At 38.4% G+C, this 26658-nt stretch overlaps 1 protein-coding gene across 7 annotated transcripts in view; it reads right to left on the minus strand.

The window, feature by feature from the left end:
• Positions 1–26658, minus strand: part of NRF1 (nuclear respiratory factor 1) — a 127293-nt gene that overhangs the window by 89953 nt on the left and 10682 nt on the right. Inside the window, exons 1-2 of one of the 7 annotated variants that reach the window (XM_005679464.3) lie at positions 1988–2727; positions 1797–1873 (exon numbers count right to left, since the gene is read on the minus strand). The exons of 4 other annotated variants lie outside the window; for them this stretch is intronic. The gene's annotated coding sequence lies outside the window, so the exon portion shown is untranslated. Of the gene's footprint in view, positions 1–1796; positions 1874–1987; positions 2728–9268; positions 9452–26658 lie in introns of those variants that run through there. 2 more of the 7 variants (XM_013963502.2, XM_018046931.1) reach the window with 2 other exon arrangements.

Genomic DNA, 26658 nt, shown 5'->3' on the forward strand with positions numbered 1-26658 from the left:
CCTTAGACAAGTTCCACTTGGCTTCTACACCGTAGTTTTAGTCTTTTAGTTGGGGAGATTAATAGAAACTACTTCATAGAATTATTGTAAGGACCAAATGAGTTTTTTGGACCAACTTTTATAAAAGGGCTTAAAATGGAACATGGTATATAATAAGTGCTAGTTAAGTGTAGGAGAAGGCAATGGCACCCCACTCCAGTACTCTTGCCTGGAAAATCCCATGAACAGAGGAGCCTGGTGGACTGCAGTCCATGGGGTCGCTAAGAGTTGGACACGACTGAGCGACTTCACTTCCACTTTTCACTTTCATGCATTGGAGAAGGAAATGGCAACCCACTCCAGTGTTCTTGCCTGGAAATTCCCAGTGATGGCGGAGCCTGGTGGGCTGCCGTCTGTGGGGTCACACAGAGTCGGACATGACTGAAGCGACTTAGCAGTTAAGTGTAACCTATTATTACTAGTATTACTATTCCACATAAAGACAGATAAAGCATAGAAATCTCAAAGGGAAAGTTAGAGGATTTATTTTTACATTGGGAGAAAATTGGGAGTTTGTGATCTAAACAAAGCTGAAACACTAGAGGGTGCCACAACCAAGGAAAAACCTAAGGAGAGCACAGGGAATTTCAAGCTGTGCTTGAAATTAAAATTTGACTGGAATAAACATCCTTCTGTATTAAATAGGTGAATCTACTCCACCAAATGCTTCAAAATACATCAATTCTTCTATAGGTTCTTAGACAGTACTGCTTTAGAACCTATAGAAGAGTTGATGTATTGTCCAACAGGAATTTCTGCAATGATGGAAATGTTCTCAATTTACACTGTCCAAAATAATAACAGTCACTAACCACATGTGGTTAGCTAACCACATGTGCCTACTGACCACATGAAACGTGACAATTAGTTTTAAATATTTTTAATATAAATAGCTACAACTGGCTGTTACTGCCACAATGAACAGTACAATTCTTCTACATTCTATTTTTAAGTTTTGAAATGACTTGCTTCTAATCATTGTTAAAGAATTTTCTAATAAAATAGGTTCATACAATAGTTCAAGCAAATCCATCCCTTGTGATAATTCAACGCTGCAAAGATAGGAAAAGCGACTGTCTGTGTCGCTCCCTCACCCTAAAGGTGTTCACAATCAAAAGCAAAGCTTTCTTTTACTCATTATAGAAATTTTGCCTACCCAATTCCCTGACTGTATTTCTTGGACCCTTGGTTAAAAGAGCTTAAAAAAATAAGTACAAATTGATAAAATTAACTTAGAAGGCTTTTTGCCTTTAAAAAAGCCTTTTCCAGGACTTCCCTAGAGGTCTGGTGGTTAAGACTCTGTGCTTCCAATGCAGGGAACACACGTTCAAACCCTGGTCAGGGAACTAAGATCCCACAGGCTGCTCCCCAAAAGATATTTTTTTAATAAATGAAAACTTCTTCCTTAAAAAAGAAAAAATCATATTCTAGTGATAATCATCACCAAAGGATAAGGGAGCACTGAGAAGAGAGGACTACAAGGACACTGAGCAGGTATCGTGAAGGCGGGACAGAGTCTTCAGCCAGGAGTCTGTCAGGTGCCAGAATGAAAGAAGGGGGCTGGCTGCAGGCTGAGGCAATGGCTTGTGAAGGCACGTGGCAAAGCCAGAGGACGGGAGTGAATACCCAGACGGCAGACTCAGGAGTCTGGGGACCAAAGGTACACAGCTTTCCGCTGCCTTCACACCAGATTCTTTCTTTACACTGTAATTTAACCTGCTGAAAACAAAATGATTCTAAGGATAATGCTGACCCACCTGTCAAAGAGGAAAGTCGTCTCCACATTACAGCTTACAACCCTGTGTCTGTCACAGTGCCCTGAGTGAGAAGGTACCTAATGAATGTTGATGACAATGATAAAAAGGATTAGAAAATGCATTCTCAAATATTCAGATGCTTATTAACAGCTACAAATATCAATTAAAAGGAAGTGAGTTGCTGAAGTTACCGCTGGGTCAGAAACATGGTGGATAGGAAGCTTAGTATACTCAGGCATTTTCAAATGGGTAAGAATGCAGCTGGCTCTTTTTGCAGAAAAATCATGTGTCCACAGCTGCTCCCCAAACTGCCAAAAAATCAAATAAGTTGCTGTCACATGACAGCAGGATTAGAGGCTGACTCAATTTCCATTAAAGAGAAATAACATGAATTGCCCCAAGTCCCACCCCTCAGTCTCACAAGCACAAAGGACACTTTTATTCAGATCCTGCTTACTGTGAAATATAGCATTGTTGCCTGGCTGCTTCTGTAGTGGGCCTCGAGTCTGCTGGATTTGCCATTACACAGCCAACATTCAGTTAAAGCCATTTCTTAGATTTTTCAATGCATGATTTTTCTTTTGAGATAACTAGGATTTGCTTCTGGATAAAACTGTGAATGTATAAGTGTCAATACTATAGATCCAGAAACCTCTGGAATCAACCATTCTCTCATCCACTTCACAAATATTCACTGAACCTTATCGGGTACTCCTAGATTATTTTAATACACTATTTCAAGAAAAACTGGCAACTCTAATTTTTTAATCTTTAGCTTAAAAAGTTATCATAAAAGTGACACATGTTCTTTTTGGGTAACTGAAAAAACACAAGTCAGAAAAAAAAGAAAGAAACAGAAATCAACACCACCTGAGATGCCACATTACCAAATTAACAATTTGGCATGCATGCTTCTGGGCTTCCCTGGTGGTTTAGGGGTGAAGAATCCACTCGCCAGTGCAGGATTTACAGGTTCAGTCCCTGGATTGGGAAGATCCCCTAGAGAAGGAAATGGCTACCCACGCCAGTATTCTTGTCTGAGAAATCCCACAGACAGAGGAGCCAGCCGGGCTACAGTCCATGAGTCCCAATTGTCAGATATCACCAAACAACTGAACAACAATTCATGCTTCTAGCATCTTCCCCTGAATTTCTTACATGGTTGCTCTTTTTTTTTTTTTTTAGACAAAAGTGAGGCTATAGTGTATATATTGTTTTAGAAATATTTTAAAATTTACTATAGAACAGAATTTTTTATGTTATTAACATTTAAAATCTTTTTTTTTAATGTTTAAAGAGCATTCTCTATGAAAATGCATAGCAGGGATTTTACTAACTCCCTGAAGTTGTTTAGGTTGTTTCCAATTTTTCACTATTGTAAATTCAATTGTGATGACAAGTCTGATATTCAATAAATATCCATTGAATAAATGTGTAGATGAATGGTTTACTAAGTTAAGTCTTTAAGTACATACCCAATTACTTCCTTAGCTCTTAAGAGACATAAAACTTTTTGAGTATTCATACAGTTATGATTCTGGACATGGCTATTAAAGAAGGCCAAGAAATGTAATGTGGTAAAAAGAGTAACCTAAACATAAAGATAAGCGCATAATACTTGGGGATGGCAGACAAACTAAAAATACTAACCACAACGATGTACAGTCAAGCATGGCTCCCAGAGCCTGGAACACTGGAAAGAGGGTTAGTGCATGGGGCACTTATAACGCGATTCTACAAAACGGGGCGTTGGTGGACTGAAAGCTGATGGATCAAAAAATAAGTCTATCAATTTGAAACTATAAAGACAATTAATAAAATACTTTCAAAAATATAAATATCAAAAAATGGGGGAGAAAGGAGGAAATAGAAAAAGTAACTTAAATTCTTATTTTTCATACTAAAAAAGTCCACAGATATGGTCTAAAGTTGGTAATTCAAGAAACAGAAGTTTACACATATTATTAAGCCTCATGGCAGTAATTCTAAGAGAAGCTAAAAACAAATGGTGAAATCATTTTTAAAGGTTGTCTCTGGACCATAGGGCTATGGGGTGGGAAGGAGAGAAAAGGCAGGAGACTCATGTTTTTTTTTCCAATCATAAATTTTCCTCTGCTATTTAATTTGTTAGGAAGTACAAAGAATACCCTAATATAATTGGCTGAAAACCCGTAATTATTCACTTTGGATCCCCTAACTATATATGTCTTCTTATCTTGATAACCAGTCAGACCTAGATGCTCACAGAGAGTTATTTTTAGCCAGATGCCTAAGATCTTGGAGGTCAACTAGTCTGATATTCTCATTTTACAGACTGAGATGCAGAAAGGCTGAGACCCAAAGTCACAGCTCTACTTCACAGCAAAATCAAAACTTAAACCCACATCTCTGGCCTTCTAATCAAGTGTTCCTCAAACCTCCCTACTTTGTCCCAGAGCACAGTCTCTGACCATAACATGCTTGGGCATGTTAACTCTATCCCACACTATTCCGTGTATATCTTCAACCCAAGATTTGGATCTTACCGAATGGTCAGAAAACTAACCAATCTGATCACATGGACCACAGCCTTGTCTAACTCAATGAAACTATGAGCCATGCCGTGTAGGGCCACTCAAGACAGACAGGTCATGGTGGAGAGTTCTGACAAAACGTGGTCCACTGGAGAAGGGAATGGCAAACCACTTCGTATTCTCGCCTGGAGAACCCCATGAACAGTATGAAAAGGCAAAAAGATAAGACACTGAAAGATGAACTCCTCAGGTCAGTAAGTGCCCAATATGCTACTGGAGATCAGTGGAGAAATAACTCCAGAAAGAATGAAGAGATGGAGCCGAAGCAAAAACAACACCCAGTTGTGGATGTGACTGGTGATGGAAGTAAAGACCAATCCTGTAAAGAGTAGTACTGCATAGGAACCTTGAATGTTAGGTCCATGAATCAAGGCAAACTGGAAGCGGTCAAACAAGAGATGGCAAGAGTGAACATTGACCTTTTAGGAATCAGTGAACTAAGATGGACTGGAATGGGTGAATTTAATTCAGATGACCATTATATCTATAACTGTGGGCAAGAATCCCTTAGAAGAAATGGAGTAGCCATCATGGTCGACAAAAGAGTCCGAAATACAGTACTTGCATGCAATCTCAAAAACGACAGAATGCTCTCCGTTCATTTCTAAGGCAAACCATTCAATATCACAGTAATCCAAGTCTACGCCCCAACCAGTAATGCTGAAGTTGAACAGTTGAAGAAGCTGAAGTTGAACAGTTCTATGAAGACCTATAAGACTTTCTAGAACTAACACCCAAAAAAGATGTCCTTTTCATTATAGGGAACTGGAATGCAAAAGTAGGAAGTCAAGAAATACCTGGAGTAACAGGCAAATTTGGCCTTGGAGTACAGAAGGAAGCAGGGCAAAGGCTAATAGAGTCTTGCCAAGAAAATGCACTGGTCATAGCAAACACCCTCTTCCAACAACACAAGAGAAGACTCCACACATGGACATTAGCATATGGTCAATACTGATATCAGATTTATATTCTTTGTAGCCAAAGATGGAGAAGTTCTATACAGTCAGTAAAAACAAGACTGGGAGCTGACTGTGGCTCAGATCATGAACTTCTTATTGCCAAATTCAGACTGAAATTGAAGAAAGTAGGGAAAACCACTAGACCATTCAGGTATGACCTAAATCAAATCCCTTATGATTATACAGTGGAAATGAGAAATAGATTCAAGGGTTTAGATCTGACAGAGTACCTGAAGAACTAAAGATGGAGGTTTGTGACATTGTACAGGAGTCAAGAGATCAAGACCATCCCCAAGAAAAAGAAATGCAAAAAGGCAAAATGGTTGCCTGAGGAGCCCTTATAAATAGCTGTGAAAAGAAGAAAGAGAAAAGCAAAGGAGAAAAGGAAAGATATTCCCATTTGAATGCAGAGTTCCAAAGGATAGCAAGGAGAGATAAGAAAGCCTTCCTCAGTGATCAATGCAAAAACATAGAGGAAAACGAGACTAGAGATCTCTTCAAGAAATTTAGAGATACCAAGGGAACATTTCATGCAAAGATGGGCTTAATAAAGGACAGAAATGGTCTGGACCTAACAGAAGCAGAAGATACTAAGAAGAGGTGGCAAGAATACACAGAAGAACTGCACAAAGAACATCTTCATGACCCAGATAATCATGATGGTGTGATCACTCATCTAGAGCCAGACATCCTGGAATGACAAGTCAAGTGGGCCTTAGGAAGCATCACTATGAACAAAGCTGGTAGAGGTGATGGAATTCCAGTTGAGCTATTTCAAATCCTAAAAGATGATGTTGTGAAAGTGCTGCACTCAATATGCCAGCAAATTTGGAAAACTCAGCAGTGGCCACAGGACTGGAAAAGGTCAGTTTTCATTCCAATCCCAAAGAAAGGCAATGCCGAAGAATGCACAAACAACTGCACAATTGCACTCATCTCACACACTAGCAAAGTAATGCTCAAAATTCTCCAAGCCAGGCTTCAACAGTACGCAAACTGTGAACTTCCAGATGTTCAAGCTGGACTTAGAAAAGGCTGAGGAATCAGAGATCAAATTGCCAATATCCGTTGGATCATGGAAAAAGGAAGAGAGTTCCAGAAAAACATCTACTTCTTTTTTATCGACTATGCCAAAGCCGTTGACTGTGGATTACAACAAACTGTGGAAAATTCCTAAAGAGATGGGAATACCAGACCACCTGATCCGCCTCCTAAGAAATCTGTATGCAGGTCATGAAACAACAGTTAGAACCGGACATAGAACAACAGACTGGTTCCAAATTGGGAAAGGAGTACGTCAAGGCTGGATATTGTCACCCTGCTTATTTAACTTATATGCAGAGTACGTCATGAGAAACGCTGGGCCGGATGAAGTATAAGCTGGAATCAAGATTGCCAGGAGAAATATCAATAACCTCAGATATGAAGATGACACCACCCTTATGGCAGAAAGTGAAGAACTAAAGAGGCTCTTGATGAAAAGTCAAAGAGTAAAAAAAGTTGGCTTAAAACTCAACATTCAGAAAACTAAAATCATGGCATCTGGTCCTATGACTTCATGGCAAACAGATGGGGAAACAATGGAAACAGTGACAGACTTTATTTTGGGGGGTTTCAAACTGCAGCGGGTGACTGCAGCCATGAAATTAAAAGACACTTGCCCCTGGAAGAAAAGTTATGACCAACCTAGACAGCATATTAAAAAGCAGAGACATTACTTTGCCAACAAAGATCCATCTAGTCAAAACTATGGTTTTGACTATAAAGAAAGCTGAGCACCAAAGAATTGATGCTTTTGAACCGTGATATTGGAGAAGACTCTTCAGAGTCCCCTGAACTGCAAGGAGATCCAACCAGTTCATCCTAAAGGAAATCAGTCCTGAATATTCACTGGACGGACTGATGCTGAAGCTGAAACTCCAATACTTTGGCCACCTGATGAGAACTGACTCACTAGAAAAGACCCTGATGCAGGGAAAGAGTGAAGGTGGGAGGAGAAGGGGATGACAGAGGATGAGATGGCTGGATGGCATCATCAACTCAATGGACACGAGTTTGAGTAAACTCTGGAAGTTGGTCACGGACAGGGGAGGCCTGGCATGCTGCAGTCAATGGGGTTGCAAAAGTTGGACAGGACTGAGCAACTGAACTGAACTGAACTGACAGGCCAGGGAATTTGCATTATAAAATATGCACATCGAATTGATTTTTCAAACTGCATCTGCAGTCACTCATCCCAGTCCCTCACCCTTCAACGCCCACCATCTCTGCCTTAGTGTGCATGCTCAGCTGCTTCAGTCATGTCCCACACTTTGCAGCCCTATGGACTGTAGCAAGCCAGACTCCTCTGTCCACGAAATTCTCCAGGCAAGAATACTGGAGTGGGCTGCTGTGCCCCACTTCCGGATCTGGGATCTTCTCAACCCAGGGATCCAACCCACATCTCTATGTCTCCTGCACTGGCAGGCAGGTTCTTTAGCACTAGTGAAAGAATAGTTTCTACAAACTGGAAGACCTGACAGAATTCTTCCCTGCCACAGGAATGAATGTAACTCATAAGCTGCCAAAGCAATGTCTTTCAAAGCCACTGTCTTCCGTCAACACCAGGGTGGTCAGTTGGTTTCACGTTTTTCTTCATTTGTAGTAAATGACTTATTTAGCTAACTACCCACTCCTACCTCCAAAAGGTGGAAAGAGAACAAAACTGTTGCTGTTTTGTCTTAAAAAAGAGGACAAGGGACCTATTTCTTGGGGTAAAAAATGAAGAACTGAGCTCACATTTTAATGCTTGTAATCATTATACCATTTTATAAAAAATATTTTAAATTTAATTTTAAATGGTATGAAAGTCCCTACTATTTATATAAATTATTATTTGCATAATTATTATTTATATAAATTTAGAAATTTTTTTAAAAAACATGTAAAAATGGGAACCAGATTAGTCACTAGAAATTAAGTATTTGCAGAAGGGTCAAAATCTAAAAACCAAAACCCCAATACTGAATGCATTTTACATAAATTGTATATAATTTATGGATACTGTATTATCTCATTAGTTTAAAATAAATAACACTTAAAGCATGCTTTCTCACACATGGAGTTACACATAATGAGATCAATGGGGCAACAGCAATACTGATTAATACTGAAAAGCAGGCTAAGCAGTGAGCCTAACACTCATCACTTCCTGGTTTACTTTCTGCATTTTACTTCCTCTGATCCACTGTGAAACTGAAGGCTAAGGGACACATACATACAGTATGATGGTGGCAGCACCAATTGAAATTTAAAAAGTCAAACAATGTATATGAAAACACCTTGTAACTGCAATATGCTACAGAAACATAAGGCATTATTTTGCTTTATTTTACCGTGGAGTAAGAAAATGAAGCAGAATCGGAAATGACTGTTGCCATCTGTCCCTACAACCATCCACCTAGCACTGGAGTACCAGGATCGTAAGGGTAGGATCATAAGCAGTTCCAGTTTATTCAGAGAGAAACCATATAAACCAAAGCAGCCCCTCATACCTGTTTTGTTTGGTTTGCACTATTTTTTGTTTGTTTTTTTAGTGTGAACAAATTGCCAACATTTTAAAATAGAGAGAATAAAAATTCCAGATTTCTGACTTTTCCTAAAAAATCAGGACAATCTGGGTAAGCCAGTAAGCAGTACTGTGTTAAAGCTTGGGCTGGAGAGTCAGTTCTGTCATTTGCTAGAACAGTTACACTTAACCTCTCCATGTACAGCAGTTACTCTATTTATAAACTGGTAATAATGTATTAATACCTTCCTCATAGTGTTAATGTCAGGATTAAATGAAATGAAATAATTAAGGACTCGGTAGAATGCCCCCACCTCCATTAAATGCTAATTTTTATTATCATTTCAAACTGGCAACAACTGACTAGGTGGAGGGAGAAGAACATGCTCTTACCAACAAGATCTCTTCAAGATGTCCACTCCTGGACTGCCTTGACCATTTACAATGCCCGCTCGTTCCAGCACTGGAGATTGCAAATTCTAATAGCAACAAAGACTCAACAACGCAATGTATAAAAAGGAGAGGGTAGATAATCCAATCAATCAACAAATATTTAAGAAGACATATACACAGCTAAAAAGCACATGAAAATGTGTTCAACATCCCTAAGTATCAGAGAAGTGCAAATCAAAACTACAATGAGGTATCACTTCACACCGATCAGAACGGTAATCATTGAAAAAAAACCTACAAATAATAAATGCCAGAGAGGGTATGGGAAAAAGGGAACTCTCCTATACTGTTGGTGGAAATGTAGAATGGAGACTGGTATAGAGGTTCCTCAAAAAATTAAAAATAGAGCTACCATATGATCCATTAATCCCACTCCTGGGCATACATCTAGAGAAAACCATAATTTAAAAGATAAATGCACCCCAATGTTCACTGCAGCACTATTTACAATACCCAGGACATGGAAGCAACCTAAATGCCCATCGACAGACAAATGAACAAAGAAGATGTGGTGCATCTATGCAACGGAATATTACTCAGCCATAAAAAAAGAATAAAACAATGCCGCATGCAGCAGCATGGATGGACCTAGAGAATTTCATACTGAGAGAAGCAAGTCAGACAGTGAAAGACAAACATCATACTCTATTGCTGATATGTGGAAACCAAAAAGGAGATGCTGGAGAAGACTCTTCAGAGTCCCTTGGACAGCAAGGAGACCAAAGCAGTAAATCCCAAAGGAAATCAACCCTGAATATTCATTGCAAGGACTGATGCTGAAGCTGAAGCTCCATACTGTGGCCACCTGATGCAAAGAGCCAATTCATTGAAATAGACCCTGATGCTGGGAAAGACTGAGGGCAGGAGAAGGGGGCGACAGAGGATGAGATGGTTGGGTGGCATAACTGACTCAATGGACATGAATTTGAGCAAATTCCAGGAGACAGTGGAGGGCAGGGAAGCCTGGCGTGCTGCAGTCCATGCAGTCTGGGCTCACTGAAACCATTCCTTTCGTATGTATCTCAGCTATCTGGGCCAGTATACTGTCCCAAAGAGCTGGACACAACTTAGAGACTGAACAACAAAAAGGGGTACAAATGAACTTATCTACAAAACAGAAACAGTTACAGATGTAGGCAACAAACTTATGATTACCAAGGGGTAAGGGGGGAGAATAAACTGGGAGACTGGGATTGACATACACACTTCTATACATAAAATAATAAATAAGGACCTACTGCACAGCACAGGGGACTCTACTCAATCATGAGCCTGGCGACTTAGAAAACAGTCACAATCTTAAAGTTGAGAGGTATGTTTTATTCAGTGGAAATTTTTAGGACTTCAAGCCCAGGAGACAGCATCTCAAATAACCCTGAGAGAACTGCTCCAAGGAGGTGGGGGCAGGTGGGGGGCGCAGAGAGTCAGGTTACACAGAAGTTTGAAACAAAGGGCAGGCAGTCTGAACATCAAAAAGTATTTTTGTGAAGTAAAGAAAACCAGGTATTTGGCACTTTCCCCTTTTCTATGTATGGGAAGAGGCAAGAGTCTGGGCTCACTGGAATCATTCCTTTCGTATGCATCTCAGCTATTTGGGCCAATATCCCGTGTTTTTCCTCAGTGCTCACTGTAGGGAGTGGCTGCAGCCTCATGGCTGCCAGATCACAGGTATTATTTTGCTTCCTGGTTCCCCTTAGGGCTCAGAAATTCACATTTGGAGGGTCGAAATTGCTCATGACTGTGACATCCTTGTTTACTGGTATGGCAGGAATACTCCATTTCTCAACCTATATGGGAAAAGACAAAGAGTGGATATATGTGTATATATATAACTGGTTTACTTCGCAGTACATCTGAAACTAACACAACATTGTAAATCAACTATACTCCAACAACAACAAAAATTTTTTTAATTTACTGGGAACCAGGTTCTAGGAAAGAGACACAGTGATAAGCAAGAAGGCAGAGTCTCATCTCAAAGAACTTACATTCCAGAGGAAGGAGCCATGACAATAAAGACATAAAGGAAAAAATAAGAATTTCTGCTATGCAGAGGATAAAGTAAGGCAATATGATAAGAAAATGGCTGCGGAGGGGGGTGGTCTCTGATGAGGCACATTTGATTTGTGACCTGAATGGGTAAGGAGGCAGTCAGAGGAAGAGTCTGGTGAAAAGGGAAACAGCAGAGGGAGATAAGATTGGAAAAAATCAAGTAAGGCCTTTATAGGCCTTGGAAAGGAGTTTGGATTTTATTCCGATCAGGAAAGATGTTACAGAAGTAGCTATTTGAGAAGTGTCACTGGGAGCAGGAAGGAGGCTGCGGTGCAAGTATTCAGAGCAGAGGAAACAGTGTAACATATGGAGCAGGACCAAGCGAACTTATACCAGAGGTTCAGCTGGGGGGAAGCCAGATGCTGGGGGCCTTATCTACTGCGCAAAATAAATTGTACTTCATCTTATAGCTCAGTGGTACTCAATATTACCGAAGATCCATTTATAACCACCAAAGGAAGGAAGGGAGGGATGGTCTGGGAGGGAAGCAGGGAGTGGGGTGGGGGGAACAAATTTTCTATGAAAAGAGTATACTATAAATCACTTGAAAGTGGAAGTCGCTCAGGCATGTCCAACTCTTTGCGACCCCATGGACTATCAGTTCATGGAATTCTCCAGGCTAGAATACTGGAGTGGGTAGCCTTTCCCTTCTCCAGAGGATGTTCCCAACCCAGGGATCAAACCCAGATCTACTGCATTGCAGGCAGCTTCTTTACCAGCTGAGCCACAGGGAAACCCATAAATCACGTAGTTTATTTGAAAACACAAGTGTAAGCAATACTTTTGAGAGAGACAGTATTTGTCGGTTCAGTCTAGGAATAACCACAAGGCATGAAGGCCCACTGCAGTAACTCCTGGTCACCCTTAGGGTTCTAGACTGCAGGATGAAGCATTACGAAAGGTGGCAAGGAGCAAACAGTCTCCAGGTGTGTGAAGAATCACCTGGAGAGGCAGAGGCTAGAGGCAGTCCAACCGGTCAGGTAACTAATTCAATGGCCAATCAGGCAGGGCTAGTGGGGCCCTGAATTAAGAAAATGGAGATGGAGAGCATGTGTGAAATACTTAGGGGGTGAAAATGGAAAGGATTTAGTGAACAACTTGATGAGAACAGTGAAGAAAAGCTAAATCCAGGATGACGCCAGTGTTCTGGCCTGGGTTCAAGAGTGGCTTATTAACCAAGGTAGAAGAGTAAAAGAGCAGATTTGCAGGGGAGGACAGCGCATGACAATATTTACAGGAACTGTCCAAAGAGATACCCAGATCTGGAGCTGTGATGCATGGATGCCTCTGATGCAGGTGTCATTTGAGACTTATCAAAAATGAGATGGTAATGAAAGCACAGAGCATGAATAAAACTGGCCAGGAATAATTAATGTAAAGTAGGTGATAAAAGAAGCAAAGGAGACTATTCAAAGGAACATACTGAGGAAGGAAAAAAACAACAAATGAAGACAAGTAAGAAGCTGGAAGGAAAAAAATCAGAATCAGGAGATAGCAAGTATCATGGAGGGCAAGTGAGAGAAGTCAATAACATCAAATGCAGTGGAAGAAAAACAGATGCCTTGCCAAGAAATTAAAATCATTCAATCAACATATGCATAAAAATCACCTACCGCGTGTCAAGCATTGATGCAGACACAGAGGAAAGAGCAATGAATTTTTTAAAAAGTACTCCCCTTCTTGGGTTTTACATCCTACCAGAAGGAGATAAACTAAACAAATATATACACAATATTTTAGGGAGTAGAGAGGTGGGGACGAGAGAGGCTGCAGGCCAAGAAATGCCTTTCTGACCATATCTGGGCGCAGATCTGTAGGAAGTGAAGGAGACAACATGAAACACGTGGGGGAAGAGTATACAAGGCAGCAAGAATAGCAAATGCAAAGATGGTGAGACAGGAGCATGTTTGGTGTGATCAAGGAACAGCAAACTGGCCCATAAACCTGAAGCACCCTAAGCTAGGGGAGAAGAAGCAGTGAGATTAGCCAGGCTCAGGCCTGTGGGACCTTGAAGGCTACATAAGATCTTTGGATTTTACTCTGAATGAGATGGAAAATCTTTGGAAGGTTTTGAGCAAGAGTGAAGATGTAAACTGATTTTCTGGGCTGGTATTTGAGAGTAGACTGAAGGGAGGAAAGGGTGGAACCAGGAAGACCAATTATAAGGTTTCTGCAAGATGAGCATGGCTTGGACCAGGATAGCAGCATCAGAGGTGATAAGAAGTAGTCAGATTCTGCATGTTTTGAGGATACAGCTGTCAGGATTTCCTGACAATTGGGATGCAGGGTACAGTTAAAGAGAGTAGTCTAAAAATGATTCCAAGGTTTTTGGTTTGAGCAGCCAGAAGAACTTAATAGCTATTTACTGGGATGGGAATGAATGTCAGAGGAACAACTGAGATGTCCATTATATACCCACAGGAAACTGTGGAGTGGCATGTTGTGAACTGGAGGCTATTTTTAAACTGCTTTTAGGTGCTTTTAAATGTTCTTAAACATTTATTTTCGCTCCTTTTTGGAAGAATATAATTAAGAACTGCACTTGCATTCTTTTTTTTTTTTTTGCACTTGCATTCTTAAAAATACTGAGATAAACATTTATTATTTGGGTTCATTCATTTCTGGACAAATCGGCTATAAAAGTGCCACTATTACCCTTTCTAAGGTAACAACATAACACTAGGTCACAATTACTTATCTATCAGATTTCTGTCAAATATTTTTCTTTATGGATGTCAAAACAGTCTATGAAAACAGGATAAGTAACAATGCTGGAGAGATTCAAGGATATACTCTACAAATTACTATGTGACTAGTCTTTCTTCTTTTTTTTTCTTTTCTTTCTTTCCCTGATAGCTGTAGTGTAGGCAAAAAGAAGCCAGAACTTGGAATCAGTAATGCCTGGTTTTGATTTCTAGTTGCATAACCTTGGAATAAAATCATAAAATCTCTATGAGCTTCTGTTTGATCATCTGCAAAACTGACAAGGATGATGCCTACCTCATAGGGTAGTAATGGTAATAACAGCTAACACTTATTGACCCTTAACTACATGCTAGGTGCTTTTCTAAGGACTTTTACATATATAGTGACATTATAATGTATTATGTAATCCTCATGGCTCTAGGATCACTGTCATGATGAAGTGAGGCACAATGAGGTTAAATAATTGTTCTAAAGCAAATAGTAAATGATAGAAACAAAATTCAAGGTCTGTCGGTGTGCATAACAGTGCTTTACGATTACTAAAACATGTTCATATCTTGTTTTTAAAGGTAGGTACAACACAGTATTGGGCTTTGCCAGTGGCTCAGCGATAAAGAATCCACCTGCAATGCAGGAGAGGCAGGAGACGCTGGTTTGATCTTGGGTCAGGAAGATTCCCCTGCAGAAGGGAATGGCAACCCACTCCAGTGTTCCTGCCTGGAAAATTCCATGGACAGAGGAGCATGGCTGCCAGGCTACAGTCCATGGGGTCACAAAGTCAGACACGACTAAGCACACACACAACACAGCATTAGACTGAACAATGTGAAACTGCTTTTTAAAGATCCGAAACTTCAGCAATTTCATATGGTTCAACCAAAATTATTATGCTATAGCCACTTTAAAAAATGAAATGTGAAAATATTTTTTAACTGTAAAACACTAGGGAAGGTATCATTTTTAAGCAACAATAAATAGATCCTCACTAAGAATTAACACAATTGTGAAAATGAAAGTGGTAAGAAAGAGAACAGACAGTAAATATGACCACTAGTGGTTGAGTCAAATTGCAGTCAATGATTATAGTCAGCCAAAAGTCCGTTATATATCCAGCCCAGCTTTCCACTGCAGCCTTGGTATGTTTGAGGATTAACTGTCTGAAAGATATGGGGACAATCTTAAGCTGACATAATTTTCCCCTTGGAATATTTATCTTTTCATTCAACCCATTAGAAAGTAAACTCATGGGGGCAAACATTTTTCTGTTTTATTCAGTGTTATCCCCAGCATCTAGAACTGTTCAAGGCTCCCAATAATCACTCAAATTTGTTTACTGAATGAATGAGAAATCAGAACCTCCTAAATTGGACAATAACATATGATATACATTTTAAGACAAAGATGAAGAATACTCAAGAGATTTTGTATAAATAACAATAAACCTTTTTAAATAGCAAAATAATGGTCCCTACCATAAACACTTCAGTGTCAGACATCTAAATCTGAATAGTACCTATTCAAAAATAAAAATCTCCATATTTACATAATCCATTAAAACAAATTATATATTGAATTCCTTCCAAAATTAAAACTAGAATAGCATATAATCAAAGTTTTAAAATCTTAGAATCCTAGATAAGGAAATAAAGTTAGAGAAAAGTAAAAAAGCACATATGTTTCAAGAATAAAATTTGCAAAGTGGTTGAATATAAAATTAAAATGACTCCACTTCAAACTGGGAATAACATTTCCATTTTAGAATTTGTTTAACCTGTACAAGATATGCCTAAAGTTAAAAGACGAGGGAGAAATGCTATCCTAAGTCTCTAAAGAAATATAAGCTACTTAAAAAACATTTACACTATATTTCCTGCTCAAAAAAAATCACCAGAATTTTTCCATGACTACAGAAATGTTGCATCTGTTTAGAAGAAGTTACTTGAAAAATGACAGAACGCTGTACAAAAAAAGTAATAACCATCCTATAAGAATAAAAAAATAAATATTTTTCCTACCAGTTTCTCAACGTGATCTTTGATAAAATTCTAAGAAACAAAAGGGGGAAAGGGACCATCAAATGTAATTTACCATATACATTTAGTAGCAGCCGCTTAGTCCGGGCCACAATAGACACCCCGCAGCTGCCTGTCAAACCACCAAAAGCTGCTTGTCACCTACCTTCCTAGGCGCTTAGAACTAAGCTCACTTGGGTCAAAACAAGTCAACTAACTGCTTTTCTCATCAGTAGTAATATACTGGAATAAAAGTATAATTCTGTCTGCCAAGATTTTGTTCTTAAGAACAGTCTTGTAACTATTAAAGGGGACACCAAATTAAAGCTATTGCCTAAAACAAAAGGGTTATCTGTATCTATAGCTTCACTGGGATAATACTTCTGAGGTTGTGATGTATAATCTAACCCGAGGAAAGAGAAGCAACTGGAAAAAAATAAATATCACAACCCCCAAAAAGAATTAATAAAGAGTAAACTGCTGAAACAAATGAGTATACCAGTAATAAGATACAAATAAAAGTAGGTTCATACTTTAGAACAGAGTCCACATGTTGTGTGTGCAACAAGGAATATTCCTCTGACTGTTTAGTTACAGATCACTGGTCAGAGAAATACTGCAGAAGTATTAAAGGATGAAGTAGACTGATAGGCACTGACACAGAAAAATGTCCACAATATACTGCTGTTAACTGGAAAAACAAATAAACAAAACAAACGGACAACAAAAACAAAAAACCAGGGTAAAAAATCTGCTAGAATGAATGTAGTCTCATTAGAAAAACAAAAGTTACAGATATGATTATGGAAAAACAAAAGAATCTAGAAAGGTACATTGAAGCTGTCAAGAAGGCTTTTCTGCTGTGCACAATGAAATCATGAAGACTTTTTACAGATTTTTTCCTCCTTTTATGTAGTTACTTTTACAATGGGGGGATGATGAGTGGGGGGTTAATCCCAGATCTGGGACAGAAAAGACAAACAGCATGATAAGCCCCTCGACCCTTCAGTGAATGAAAAATCTGAGGGTGACCTCTAAGCTCATGGAATCAGAGAGACTCATATATAGACCATCAAAACTACCCAATGTCCTCTGAGAACTTTCTTTAAACAGAATCCAAAGTAGAACTTCAAAATGTAAGACAAAAGTAGAACACTTCCTATTGAGAAGGAGCTGGGGAATGCTGACAGCATAGGTATTCATCCCCCTCACCTCCTGCAGTACCATCTGAAGCTCCTTAGGACTCCACAGAGGACAAGTGAAAGCTCCCTGATTATTCAAATCTCCCATCATGCAGTTGGGAAACTAAGACCCAAGAATCAGCCTCCTGTTAAGACCTCTGCCTTAGAGATTGGCCCCAGGGTCATGTTACATACTAGGCATGATAGCCACAGTCCTTGGGACTTGCAAGCTTTTCAAACGCACACAGAAAAGTTTAGAGAAAGATGAAAACACAGAAGAATCGGCTTCAAAATACCAAAAGAATGAATAATCAAAATTAATAAATGTCAAAGAAAACTAGCTATAAAGCTTCTTAATGTTCAACATGATTCAGGCACACTACGGTTTCCTAGGGGCTCTGCAAATGTATGTCTTTGTATTGTTTGAGGTGCATGTTTAGCTATACAGATTCATCAAAGAAATACAAGATGGCATCTGCCACTGAGAAAGACAAGTGGGGAAAAAAAGGCAACAACTGTTTTGGAAACTGAAAAGAAACAGAAAAGATATGTTAATCAAATAGGTGAATAACCAGAGACGCAAGAAATAGGAAAGTCTGCACTTGAAGGGTAAAATCAAATTCCAAAAAACTCAAACAGCCTAAATGAATGAGTAAAATCTCACAAGATAAATTTTAACAAGCATAAACATAATATCCTGAACTTTGGGTTAAAAAACCCCATTGCAGAAGAACACAGGATGATGAAGACTTGTGTCATCATCATAGAAAAACAAAACAAAAAACTCAAGGGAGTGCTGATGCACACTAAATTTAGTACGGAAATAAGAATCATGACAAGCATCATATGCAGACTGTGGATAATGAAAGGTGCTTTCTGCATCAGCTTGATCACACTTGTATTTAGTGCTGGGCACTTTTTTTTTTTAGGAAAACCTATTTTTATTCTTATACTTTGATTAGAAGAAAATGAACAGTAATTTTAAGGTAGGTGTGAAAGGATATTCTACCTGCAAGTCACCCTCCCTTCCCTTACCAGTCAATATTCACAACTGTCTCTAAAGTCAGGAATCGTATTTTTTGAGGGGTAGATTATGTTTTTAAATTGTCATTTTGGGAGCATTTTTATCACCTCAAGACCAAATTTCATAACTGGACATTTCCTGTTGTCATTGTACTGTGAGCACTTTACTTTTTAAAGATGTTAAAAATTAAAAGTACATTGGGACTGTGAAAAAGTCAATTATTATAAGGAATAGTTGAAAAAAATGGAGATGTCTAAACCTAGAGAAGAAACAGCTTTACCGAAAATGACCTCTCATTTAATATTAGAGAATTATTAAAGGAATTATAAATATTACGTGACCTCAATAAGAACAAATAGGCAAGAAGTTAAGGTAGGCAAGGCAGAATTCCTGCAAACAGATCATTCTTCTAATAGGGGTGTGAAGACAGAGCTGGTAGTTGCTAGGAAGCAATGAGCTTTCCCATCAATAGGCATCCTCCTGCAAAGCAAAGACAACCACTGGGGGGCACTGGAGAGGTGGGTTTGCACCTATCCTAACAAACTAGCATGCAGAAAGTAAGGAGGAAAACAAAACAACTCCAAGATTCTGCACCAGAAGATTTTCAACCATGAGGTCCAAAATGTATATTAGGAAGACTGTCTCAGGTGAACTGGATACATACCCAGATAAGATCTGATAGAGCCCTATTGATACACAATTCTGCTGCAGTTTGGGGCATGTACAAATGCACACACAAACAGAATTATATCGATTATATAGAACTTTAACTAGAAGTCTGGTCCTCTTTAAGAACTTTTAACAGTGGGGCTTCCCTGGTGGTTCAGCAGGTAAAGAATCTGCCTGCAATGCAAGAGACTAGGGTTGGGTCCCTAGGTAGGAAGATCCTCTGTAGGAAGGCATGGCAACCCATTCCAGTATTTTTGCCTAGAAAATCCCATGGACAGAAGAGGAACCTGGCGGGCTACAGTCCATAGGGTCGCAGAGTCGGACATGACTGAAGCGACTTAGCACACACGTATGTTCTTCTTGGCTTTAACTCATTTCTTCTTAATGCTAAATAATATCCAACTGCGTGGAGGTACCCGTTATCAATTCTTTCTTTCATGGGTTGTGCCTTTGGTGTATGTAAAAAGTCATCACCATACTCAAGGTCATCTAAATTTTCTCTGATGTTATCTTCCATGAGTTTCATAGTTTTGTGTTTCACACTTAGGTCTATGATGCATTTTGAGTTAATCTGTATAAAGAGTATGAAGTCTGTGTCTACATTCATTTTTTGGCTGGTATATATCCAGGTGTTCCAGCACCGTTTGTTGAAGAGACGATTTTTCCTCCATCGTATTGCCTTTGCTCCTTTGTCAAAGATCAGTTGACTATATTTATAGGAATCTATTTTGGGGCCCTCTATTCTGTATCACGATCTATTTGTCTGTTCTTTCGCCAATTCTGCATAGCCTTGATTACTATAGTTTATAGTGGGTCTTCGGAGATGGCAATGACACCCCACCCCAGTACTCTTGCCTGGAAAATCCCATGGACAAAGGAGCCTGGTAGGCTGTAGTCCATGGGGTCGCTAGGAGTTGGACACAACTAAGCGACTTCGCTTTCACTTTTCACTTTCATGCACTGGAGAAGGAAATGGCAACCCACTCCAGTGTTCTTGCCTGGAGAATCCCAGGGACAAGGGAGCCTGGTGGGCTGCCGTCTATAGGGTCGCACAGAGTCGGACACGACTGAAGCAACTTAGCAGCAGCAACAGCAGCGTAGTGGGCCTTGAAGTCAAGCAGTGTTGGTCCTCTAACTTGGTTCTTCTTTAATAATGTATTAGCTATTCTGGGTCTTTTGCCTCTCCATATAAACTTTAGAATCAGTCTGTTGATATCCATAAAGTAACTTGGTGGGATTTTAATTGGGACTGCACTGAATCTACAGATTAAGGGGGGAAGAACTGACATCTTAACACTATTGAGTCTTCCTATCCATTAATATCTATTTTAGCTCTTCTTTCATTAGAGCTTTGTAGTTTCCCTCATATAGATCTTGAACATATATTAGATGCATACCTAAATACCTTATTTCATTTTAATCAATAAAATCAGAAAACTACTTCATATTTAAAGAGGTGTCATTTATCTGCTAAGTTTACTACAAAAATTTCAGTTTTAAATTTTGAGATGTTAATACTATCTAACTCTTCCCAGATGCCATTTATACAGTGTTTCCACACTAAGAAATACCATCAATAATTGACATAGATAGCAAAGTTACTAGGTATATGTGGAATACCTGGTCTATGTGGAATATCTAATATGGAAAGCTCATTTTCTTTTTCAACTAAAAAAGGATTATAGCCCTTATGTGGCTATTTTGCAGTTTTATGTAATCCATTAAACTGTATCCCATTAATATTAAAATGTACCCAGAAAATGCATAAATGTAAGTGTGAAGCAGGGTAATCAAAGGGAACTGTGGTATCTCTGGATGACAGGGCTACAAAATTTTCATCTTTATATTTTATATTCAAAATTCTCTACAAAGATTATATACTACTTTTATACTTCACTGAAACAAATATACAGCATGTAAAATGAGTAAACTATAACTACATGCATTAATCTCATGTAAGTTTAAAAACATACAACACAGTATTATCTTTCCTATGGATAAAACACATAAAGTTGTTTTTTTTTAATGAAGGGGAATGATAAACATCAAATTCAGAATAATGGTCACAGATGGAAAGGGAAAGGATGGGGAAAGAATGGCCAGGAGGCTTCAATATTATCTGAGATATTTTATTTTTTAAGCTGGATAGAAGATATATGGTATTCATTATATTGTTCTACATCCTTATTTATGCCTTTAGTATTTTAAAAAATTTAAAGGTGGTAGCTACAGAAGTTATATCAAAGTAGTAAGCAGTACTTAACCTTCATTGCAAACTACTTAACTGGGATATGGTACTACAGCAATAATAGTTACAAATGTATCTTTTATCAGTGAGAAAATTCTCTGGAAAATTTAAAGTAGGAGTCCTGAAAGTAGGTTTTCATGTGTTTATTTACAAGCAAGTAACAATCTGAAACCTGTATTCCATAAAAGATCTATCGCAACCATTCCCATTGGTGCCTTGCACACAGAGCTCAGAATTAAATCTGTTCAGGAAATGTAATACATAAATTATCTTTAATTTGTAATACATGGATTACTTTTGACTTTATTTTACATTTCCACGTACAACTCTGAAAACAGACTTTTTACTTTGGTTAGTTTTAAAACAGAATTTGGTCTTTTAAGGACGTCATAAAACAAAGTTAATCTTATTTTTATGACAGCCTTAAAAGGTGACTGGTAGTTTCCAGTTTGGTGATTTTAAATGGTTTCTAACCAGGACACGGCACTTATGACAAGAAGAACACATAAATGACTCTCAAATAGTAACTCACCCCTGTACTAGCTGAATCCTCTCTTACTGTTAAATAGGTATGATGATGACCAAAGTTTAGCTAGTGCCTACCTTATCCAACTCTTTGGTAGTATTCACTCTAAACTGAAGCAATGACTTTCCAAAGACGAAAAAGACAAAAATTTACAATATGTTTAAAGGAGACTCAGGAATTTTTAACATGAAACAAAAAAGTGTGTGGTTTTGATGGTTAGAAATGCCTTACCTCTTACAATCTTTATTTAAACTAGGAGTTGAGAGGTTTTTTAAAAGTAGGGATTGGGGGTGGGAGCAGAGAAAGACCTGGGATGGTTTAGAACTAACACTGTTCCTTCCCATTTCAAATCCCAATTTACTGCCCATTCCTATATCCTAGCCCTAAACTAGAAAACCTGTAACAAACTAATCACTTCAAAGCAAGAGAAGTACTATTTAACAAATTTTGAGATTATCAAAACTTAGCTAGATGAACTGAAGCTTCTACACTTAAAAGAGGGTATAAAAGAGGGTATATCACACCATCTTATCACCCAACTTCTTGCCCCAAAATACACATTAGGGCATTCATTGGACATCCTTCCTTAAAGAGGAAAATGACTACCAGGGTCTGCAGTTTATTTAGACCAAGGACTTTTAGTCACTATTCTTCATAAAAAGTGATTTGTTTTTAACATTCACCTTCAGTAACTCTTTTTGAAGACTTTACTAGATTAAGCACAAGCTGCAACCTATTGAAATTTAAATGAGATGTTTGCTTGTCAGATCAGATCCATCTTAACTTGAGGATCCTTTCTTAGACCATTACAAATTTAAAGACTCAAAAAGTAGAAGACTCTTTAAGAGAAACCTAACAAGGATCAAAGTGTTGGCTTTGTAGGAACTTGCATCCTTTTCCTGTGCATTCCTGAAATCAGTTAATTCTAATTTCAATATCACCTTATATTCAGGTATTTCATCATTTGCATTTACCAAGTATATTATCATCCACATTCCATTTGTTCACCCTGCTCTCACCAATGTCTATGGGAAAGCTGCCTGATCAAGCCTGCTTGGATGGATGGAGGCAGCTACATAAATTTATTCATCAAGTTTTGTCCTGTTTAAATGTCATCAAATCACATTCATTAAACAAATATCTTTTGAGCACCTTTTCTGTGTAAAATCCTGGACCAGAAACTGAAGGGGGATGTGTGGGATGATTGGTTCAACCCTAAAATAGCTTACTGCTGAACCTTAGAAACCTGGGGATCCCTGGGTCAAACTATTTTCATAATAGCTAAGACACTGTCTTTTCTCATTGTGCTTATATTTGCACTTAGAATGCAAAAGCAATGGTAGGGTAAAACTACTGGCAATCTTAGCACAATTTAAGGCAGTGGCACTGAACGGCACTGGTTGTCATTATATTCTTCATCCTCATGTACTCATGATAAAAGAATCAACTTCACTATTTAAGAATGTCTTCATGAAGGACTAAAAATTATTTTATTAAATCTTCACCCTTGAACTGATGTCTTTTTACCATTCTGTATAATCAAAATTGTACATGAAATTAAAAGGGCTTCCCTGATAGCTCAGTTGGTAAAGAGTCTGCCTGCAATGTAGGAGACTCCGGTTCAATCCCTGGGTTGGGAAGATCCCCTGGAGAAGGGAAAGGCTACCCACTCCAGTATTCTGGCCTGGAGAATTCCACGGACTGTACAGTCCATGGGGTCACAAAGAGTCAGACACGACTGAGTGACTTTCACTTTCATACGTGAAATTAAGACGCTTGCTCCTTGGAAGAGAAGCTACGACAAACCTAGACAGAATATTAAAAAGCAGAGACATTACTTTACCAACAAAGGTCCGTCTAGTCAAAGCTATGCTTTTTTTCAGTGGTCATGTATGGATATAAGAGTTGGACTATAACGAAAGCTGAGCACTGAAGAATTGGTGCTTTTGAACTATGGTGTTGGAGAAGACTTTTGAGAGCTCCTTGGACTGCAAGGAGATTCAACCAATCCATCCTAAAGGAAATCAGTCCTGAATATTCACTGGAAGATGCTGAAGCTGAAGCTCCAATACTTTGGCCACCTGTCACTGGAAAAGACCCTGATGCTGGGAAAGACTGAGGGCAGGAAGAGAATGGGATGACAGAGGATGAGATGGTTGGATGGCATCACCAACTTGATGGATATGAGTCTGAGCAAGCTCTGGGAGTTGGTGATGGACAGAGAAGCCAGGCGTGCTGCAGTCCACGGGGTGGGACATGACTGAGCAACTGAACGGAACTGATAATCAGAAAGTATACAGAGTACTTCTGTATTCGGAAGTATCATGGTTATTTCAAAAATTTTTAGCCTTTTTTCCCCAAGGAATACCATTTTTACTTGAAAGAGCGGCTAACAGACAAACTATGTGGCTATTCAGACCCGAGTAACTGACAGACATTTTTCCAAAAATGAACAAAGTGAGCCCCTCACTTCAAGCAACTGAGAGCATTTGTTGTCAATGATAAAACTGGGTATTTCAAGTGATAATTAGAACTTTGGAAAACTTGTATCCACCACAGTGAACTTTGTGATTTTCCATTACTTAAAAGCCTTTTCTGATGAGATCAGTGGTAGTGTTCACGAATGTGACTTTTATGCCAACATTTGGAAGATCTGCGTAAAAACCATGCATGGGTTAAAAGATCCGAAGTGCATGAAAACCAGTATGTTTTAATGTAACAAAGCATAGATAGATGTGGTTTCAGATTCCGCACTGCAATTAACCTTGAGGAAATTAACATTGCTGAATTTTAGTATAATATCAAAGAATATCATCTACAATAATCTGAAAATGCTCTTAAAATACTTTCCCCTTTTCCAACTACATATTTAGTATGAGACAGAAGTTGTACCATACTGTAGCAGACTGAGTGTGCAAGCAGACAGGAGTATCCAGAGGTCTTCTATCCAGCCAGACAGTAAAGAGATTTGCAGAAACTGTAAAATAATATTCTTCTCACTAAATTGCTGTTTTGGAAAATACGGTTATTTTTAATTACAATGTTTCAGTTATTTTAACATGTATTAGGTATAATATTTTAAATTAATAAACATGTTTTAATTTCTAATAGTAAGTATCATAAGTTACAACCCATATAAAACAAAAGCTCTTGAGTTCTCAATGACTACTAAGAACCACTGGCTTACACTGTAACAAAAAAGGGAGGAAAAAACCCCACATACCGTAAACCAAGGTAGAATGTCCAACAGATGAATGGATAAAGAAGATGTGGTGTTATTTAATGGAGTATTGCCCAGCCATAAAAAAGAATTAAATAAAGCCATCTGCAGCAATATGGATGGACCTACAGATTATTGTACCAAGTGAAGTTAGACAAATATTATATGATATCACTTCTATGTGGAATCTGAAAAATGATACAACTGAACTTATTCACAAAACAGACTCATAGGCAAACAAAATTATGGTTACCAAACGGGAAAGGTGGGGGAAAGGATAAATTAGAAGCCTTGGATTAATATACACACACACTGAATATAAAATAGTACTCAATACTCTGTAATAACCTATATGGGAAAAGAATCTTAAAAAGAAGAGATATATGTATAAATAAACCACTTTGCTATACATGAGATGAATACAGCATTATAAATTGACTATATTCCAACATGAAAAAAAAAAAGGCTCACAGTGACTTACACTGTAACAAATGAGGGAAAAAAACCACGGGTAATAACCCAAGGTAGACTATTACAGCTACCACAACACTTCTATTTTTTAATTTTCCAGCTCTCAACTAGACCTATACTATCTACCTGGCTCCTGAAATAATTTCACCCTGTTGTCAATATAATAAAAATGAGTAATTCATTTAGCAAGCATGAAAAGGCCTCAAGCAATACCAAGATTATATGTTAAACCAATTTGAATTGATGAGCTTTTCTTCAGTCATTTTCTAAGTAAGTGGCATGAATTAAAACTGGTTTTACTTCCCTCATATATAACTTAGCCTATAGAGAGAATTCTTTCACAAAGAACTATATAATATACAACACTCTTGGAAATGCATCCCACACAGTCATATCAGTAATGGAAAGCTGTAGAATCTAGTCTCCTGCTTCTCAACAATAGGGTATAAAAAAGAAAAAGATAAAAAAAATCTAGAAATCCTACACTGGGGCAGCTGAGGATGAAAATACAAAACATGGCATTCAAAAACATATTAGTTATGTGTCAGGCACTGTGCTTGGTGGTGAACACCAATATGATGTCTATTTTCATAAAACTTACAATCTGGTGGGAGGGACAGACATATACCAAGTAATAAACCAACAAATGTAAAATGACATATACAGATATACATGGTGAAGAAAAAGTACAGAAATAAGGGAAATCTGATAAAACTTCCCTGAGGAAATGACACTTGAGTAGTCTTGAATAAAATTTTTAAGATTTTACCAGAGAGAAGAAAGGAAAAGGATTTCCAGGCAGAAGGAAGAGCAATAGGAAGGCCTAACGGTGAGGGCAGTGTGTCTGGCACAGATGCGTTCAAGGCGGTGCAGCCACGCTAAGGAGCTCCATTCATCCTAAACGGGGGCATGACCAAACTTGTGTATTTGGAAAAGTGCGATTAACTCTATCTGCAACGAGGAGAATGGACTAGTGCTCAGCCAGTGTGGATGACAGTTAAGTGACAGGTTATGGGTTAAGTTATAGGTTAACTTATAGTTAAGTTATAGGTTATTGCAACAGTCCAGAAAAGAAACAACTACTCAAATGGAAGTGGTAATGGTAGAAATGAAAAGGACAATTGGAGATTATTTAGAAAGTTAAACACTATTTGACAATATGAAAAGACCAGGTTTCTGTTCTGAGAAAATAGATGAAATAGTGATACCCTTCACTGAGGT

This window comes from Capra hircus, chromosome 4 (genome assembly GCF_001704415.2).
Source record: "Capra hircus breed San Clemente chromosome 4, ASM170441v1, whole genome shotgun sequence".
NCBI lineage: Eukaryota > Metazoa > Chordata > Mammalia > Artiodactyla > Bovidae > Capra > Capra hircus.